Source organism: Lotus japonicus, chromosome 2, assembly GCF_012489685.1.
Source record: "Lotus japonicus ecotype B-129 chromosome 2, LjGifu_v1.2".
In the NCBI taxonomy this organism is placed as follows: domain Eukaryota; kingdom Viridiplantae; phylum Streptophyta; class Magnoliopsida; order Fabales; family Fabaceae; genus Lotus; species Lotus japonicus.
In genome coordinates this window covers 41,057,041-41,063,178 of record NC_080042.1, presented here as the reverse complement: position 1 = coordinate 41,063,178, position 6,138 = coordinate 41,057,041, and the positions used below count along the sequence as shown (strand labels likewise).

Sequence of the window (6,138 nt, the reverse complement as noted above, 5' to 3'; positions counted from 1 at the left end):
TTCAGAACTTCTGGTCTTTAGAGTAGAAGCACTTGGTCTTCAGAACCAGCTTTCTTTGGGTCTTCAGAGTCTTTGACCGTTCACTCAGAACTTCGAGTCTTCAGCACTTGATCTTCAGAACCCAATATCAAAGCTTCATCTTCAGAACTTGAAGAAATAATCTACCGTTCATCAGAATGCAGTGAGTGCAGAAGCGGATTAATGGTCAATCTTTGGTCTTTGACTTCTAATGAATCCATCTTTCAATCAGAGTCAGATCGTGTTTGTCAAACACATAAAAGACAAACGTTATAGTACCAAAGTTGTTGATACACAAATATATACTTGTTATCATCAAAACTTAGAGATGTACAACAGAACCAAATCTTGGTCTAACAATCTCCCCCTTTTTGATGATGACAAAACCATATATTTTGATGAACAAAAACTAAAACAAATCATAGTTTAAGGTTTAGAAATATCTTATCCTGATAAGGATAGCTTGTTCAGCTCCTTCTGAATTGGTCAATCTTTGGTCTTTGACTTCTGATGAATTCATCTTTCAATCAGAGTCAGATCATGTTTGTGAAACACATAAAAGACAAACGTTAGAGTACCAAAGTTGTTCATACACAAATATATACTTGTTATCATCAAAACCTAGAGATGTATAACAAAACCAAATCTTGATCTAATAGTGGTTCCGGTGGCATAATGCACTACTACAGAAAAGGCTTTTCGCCACGGTTCCGCACGCCCTTTCGCCACGGTTTAATCGTGGCGATAGCTTGCGTGGCAATTGCTCAATTGCCACGGTTCAAGGGAGAACCGTGGCAATTGATTAGCCTATTACCACAGGTCGTAAATGGTAACCGTGGCAATAGAGGCCAGAAATTGCCACGGTTACGTCGTAACCGTGGCAATAGAGTCCAAATATTGCTACGGTCATGTGCGTAACCGTGGCAATAGAGTGTGGCAATATGTGGCCTCTATTGCCACGGTTATAAAACAGTGGGAATATGTAGTCCATGCATAAAAAGTCCAAGCTCCACAAAGACAAAGAGGATATATATTAAACTACACATGAGTATGTATAATAGATAAAGTCCAGTCTGCATCAACAATAAGTCCCCTTGTCATATTAGTTACCTGCAATTCAGAATGCAAATAACAGTCCCTAGAAGCAGTTTAAATAGCTCAATTTCAACAGCTTTGTCATCACACATAATTAAATCACACAATTTCAATTCAAAATAATTATTTCTCTTTAACAGTTAGATAACAATGCAAGTCTTTGTATCTAAAGAAAAGATGAAAGAATACTATTGTATTTAAAAAGCAAGTTTCATGATCTTTTGGCATCAAGGATTATGTATATGGGAAACAGAACATCCAAATTCCACAGAATTATGAAACCAAAGAATTATGAAAGTAATTGATAAATGAAGTGATAATAAAGGTTTACAAAGAACCTGATGGATCACTCATGCTTTGGAGACTAACACCTAGAAGATGCCCAAACCTGCCACACAAGTCAATCCAAATATAAAGTTTGGCCACTATATGCTCATATTAAACCCAAAAACGACATTAAAAAACTGCCAAACCAGAATATCAGATGTAACATTATCCTATCAAAAAAAATCAGATGTAACATTACAACTACTACCTCAATGTTTAGTTGTTACTGAGGAATTAACACGACTCAGACGTTTCTGTCTATATCTCCATGCAACTTGAATGCGGTTTGCGGCAAGGGATCTCCAATAAGGCGATTCATACCTAAAACAACACAATTATCAAATGAACATGTCAGCCATGAATATCAAAACATAAATTAAGCTTTCGATGCGTGAAAAATCACAATCTTAATAGATATTAGTGGTTAAATATATCAATAATGATAACAATAGCACAAACTCTTCACTGAATCCAAGGTGAACTCATCACAGAACATTCAAAGAAAGTTATAGCTGGACCAAAATGTTACCATCTGTGAAGAATTTATGAATATAAAAAGTGTGCAGGTATTATTGCTGGTTTGCTTATTTTCATTTTTATTTATGCTGAACCCTAAATACTGATAGTAGATATAAAGAAATTACCTTAAAGCTCCTTGGACCTGAGGGCTCCGCAAGTGTAAGGCCCAAGTTTTAACGCTTTGGATAAGTGAATAAAATAAAAGAGTTATTTGATTAAGATAAATTTGGGAAGGAAAGAGGTTCAGGAAAAGTCCAAGAATGTATCGAAAAACCGAAAGAGTTATAGCACGACTAACATACGCTTAATCCTAGGTCGAAGGTATTAGTGAATAGTTAATTTACGTTTTAGGACACGATGGAAACTAATTCCAAAAATCCTCAGAGAAATGTTAGAACTTCTCTTTTCCGTCCTTAAACAACCATTTCGATGGGAAATCCTGGAAAGTACGAACGTCAAATTCCAATTCTCGGAAGTTTGCCGAAACGGAATCCCTGATAGTTCGAAAAACCTAAGATCGACAGACGATGAAGACTTTTTCTATCCGGAAACTCAAATGAAGATTCCACCCGCGTTCTCCTACTTCTCTCATCATTCCTAATCTTTCTTCAGAAGGAAGTTTTCTCATCCGACGATCACTGCAAAAAGTAGTTTTTCGGGATAAACCGACTTACACCGACTTATGCCGATTTCGGATCTTTTGGTTTAATTCCAAGAATTCTATTTTGAGTTCTGGAATTCTGTCGCCAGAACCTATCTTAGAATGCGCAGAGGAACGCGCAGGAAAAATCGGAATCGCAAAAAAATCATTTTTCCGTTTTTTCCAAAACCTATAAATAGCTTGAAAATTTGATTTTTTGAGAAAAAACCCATTTTCCCCCACCCCCAAAACCGCGAGTTCCTAGAGAGAGAGAGAGATTCGGATCTTCGTCGTTTCTTGCCCGTTTGCTTCACCGATCGTCACTAATCGAAGACCTCGAGGTAGGTAATCTATACTCTCCTTCGAATCGTCGTTTCTGTCCATTTCTCCTGCGACTTTCTGAGTTCAAAATTTTGAGGTTTTTGAAAAACTGTTCAAATCAGCTGATTTCAGCGTCTAAACTTCTTCCCTGCATGCTCCTGAGCGTGTTCTGCGGATTAGATTTTGTCAAATGTCGACGAAATGCCGCCGGGATCAATTTCTACCCTAAATACCCATTTTTCGGCAAAGTCGCAACCTTTACGCTCTAATCTATCGACTTGGCTTAGTGCTAGTAGGATTTGTCGTCATAAACGTCGTTGTGGACGTCCCCATCCAATTTGTTTTTCAAAAATCCAATTTTGAAATTCTGAGCTAAAAATAATGACCAAACTGCCCCTATATCAGTTTTCGATCCGAAAATTTTTCCGAGCCTAGAACCGTCTTAGTTACGGCTTATGTTAACCTAGGAACCAAGTTTGATCGAAGAAAAACCGACCCTCCCAATTAAGGAAAGTGGCCGAGAGCTATATCAAGGGGGGAGGAGAATCCGATTTTTCGAAAACTTGTCTTAACGCGTTAGATTGTCGTACCAAGGAGGTAGTAGTGTACTGTGTAACCCTAGGACTCTTTGATTGCTGAGTTTCTGACTCTTGGTGTTGATTTCTGTGATTTTTGCTTAAGGTTCGTTTGAGGAGATTCCAAGAAATCAAGGAGAAGAGTTTGGAGAACATATTGAGGAAGAAGCTGGAAGACCCACCGGTGAGGGCTACTCTCTGAATTACTAGATAATGCTTTAGGTGTCGACAAGTTCGACTTGATCTATGTGTTATGCACTTAATTGCTAAATGTCTGAATTGTTCTCTGAGGCTTCGGCCGACCTTGTTGAGTATTTGAGGCCATGATATTGTGTGCTAAATGATTCACATGCTATGTGCTACATGGTTAACTTAGGATGTGTTGGAATATGCTGTTTATGCTTTTGACTGAGCTGTTTTATTTATGCTATTCCACTTGTACCTGAGATTCTGAAGAGTGAGGTTTACGGGCAGGTCATGCCGAATTTTTATGAGATTTTGAGAGAGTTTTAAAAGGACGAACGGAGTTCGGACCTTGTCATGCTCCAATGGATCGAGACCTTCTCAGGGAATTACTTGGGTTTATGGGAACTTTGAAACTCATAGGAAATACGATAAGACTAAAAAGAGCTATTTTTATAAAGAAAATTCATAAGATATTAAACAACCTCTAAACCTTTAAATAAAGATAACAATCTCGGATGCAAGCTTTGGATTGAAGTTTAGTTTTGGAAAACGAGAAGTGTCGTCGGATCCAAGTGTTGAGAAGATTTCGAGTTCTGGGTATGTTGATACTCATTCGCTCTGGGAGCAGTTTGTTTAGCCATCCAAGGGATGAGCCGAGAAGCTTCACGGAGGTGTGAGACCTTGTGAATGCGTGATACTCCACTGAGGCGTGAGACCTTGTGGAAAGCATGGATCTTCACTGAGGCGTGAGACCTCGTGAACAGCATGAAACTTCATTGAAGCGTGAGACTTCGTGCAAGTGTGTAAATTCACTGAGGCGTGAGACCTTGTGAAAGCATAAAACTTCACTGAAGCGTGAGACTTTGTGAATGTGTGAGACTCCACAGAAGCGAGAGACTTCGTGAGAGCATTGATGACTCGAAGAGTTGTCGTGAGTGGTTGCACTCTTTTGTTTATGATTAATTGTATTTTGTCGCAGAATCGACATTTACCTTAGGGTATTCTTTTAGAGACTTTAAGTTATCTAGAACACGTGGCGACGTGTCGGGTGAGGTCGGAGACGTTGTTTGGCTAATCACTTGCATTCATGCACTCATTTTGAGGTTAATACACGGCGTGATACCGGACCTCAGTGGATTCCAAAATGGTCATAAGACCCGGATTTCCATATTTAGGACACTACGGTGGTCCTCAGTAGCAGACGGAATGGCAGACCTACGGGTTCACTGCTGATCTGACTACTTTTGTGTGGTGTAAGAGACACGCGAGCAGGAAGGTACCCACCGTGGCTGGTGTTAGGGCCGCCTCGTTGATGTCCATCCTTCTTCCGGAATGCATTTTGTTACCCAGCATTGCATTTCATGCAACATACATGCTGACTTAGTTGCTGAGTGTGATTGGTAACTGTTTATCCTATTTTTGAGGCATGTTACTTGTTTTTATGGCTCTTTATATTCATTGTGATACATGCAACCCTAGGAAGCTATCCCAAAACTCATAAGCCTGAGAGGCGAGTATTTATTATCCTATAAATATATCTGGTTTTATTAATTATATAATTCTTTGGAGTTGACCCTCGCGTCTGCTGTGTGTGTTTGGGCGGACTACGCCATTTGTCAGATGAGTATGGGGGATTGGTTTACCATGGTCAGCCCGTCGGGGGGGGACCAGGTACGAGATGCTTGACCAAGACGACCCAGGTGCATGGGTGGTCGATTCCGAGGGCCACCGTGCGACCTACACCGGTCGGATCATGGAGGACCGTGTCGACCGATTTGGACGCTTGACGGAGGGAGTGATGAGGAGGCACATAGTGAGCTTCAACCTGCCTCCAGGAGTACACTGTGGACCCGGCTTGGGAGTACCTCCACCGCCACCATCCCCTTCAGATGATGAGGACCCTTCTGAGGAGGTGCCAGTAGGTGGGGCTTCGACGGAGTCTAGTCCGTCTACTGCTGCTGCTGTCGTCGCGGATCTCGTTCCGGGCCCCGAGCCCGAGAGTCCAGTGCAGGAGCGCATTAGGGTGGACAGAGAGGGCAGTGTTGAGTACGTCGACCTAGTCGTCCTGGATGCAGATTCGGATGACGACCGCGCTAGCGTGTAGGATCGAGTGCTAGTGTGGGCTCCTCGGGTAGGGATAGTGTAGGAGTAGTGTCGATGCTCTGACCGTCATGCTTCCGTTTTTGGGGACAGGGTAGTTTTCCTACCGGTAGCTTTTGTGTGGTTTCCTATGGAGATCACAGAGAGCTGGTTGGATTTAGGGGGTCTTTTCTTAGGCCGCTGGGCCAACTTGCTCTCAGATTTTGTAGTTTAGTGTTGCGGACACAGTATCTTTATCTTGGACTGTACATATTGCCTTCGGGCGTTACTCTTTTCTGTCACCCGTCACTGGAGGTTACTCGTGACGTGGTAGTGTTTAGCGAGGCATGTATATATAGTTGTATAGTAGTTCCTTTT

General features: G+C 41.4%; 1 long non-coding RNA gene across 1 annotated transcript; it reads right to left on the bottom strand.

Annotated features, from left to right (window-relative positions):
* Positions 1–739: 739 nt before the first annotated feature.
* LOC130738004 (uncharacterized) lies at positions 740–2,117 on the bottom strand. The gene is made up of 3 exons (XR_009019089.1): positions 2,085–2,117; positions 1,649–1,761; positions 740–1,501 (listed from the first exon to the last, which is right to left on the bottom strand). It is a non-coding gene; the product is annotated as an uncharacterized LOC130738004 (long non-coding RNA).
* Positions 2,118–6,138: the final 4,021 nt, after the last annotated feature.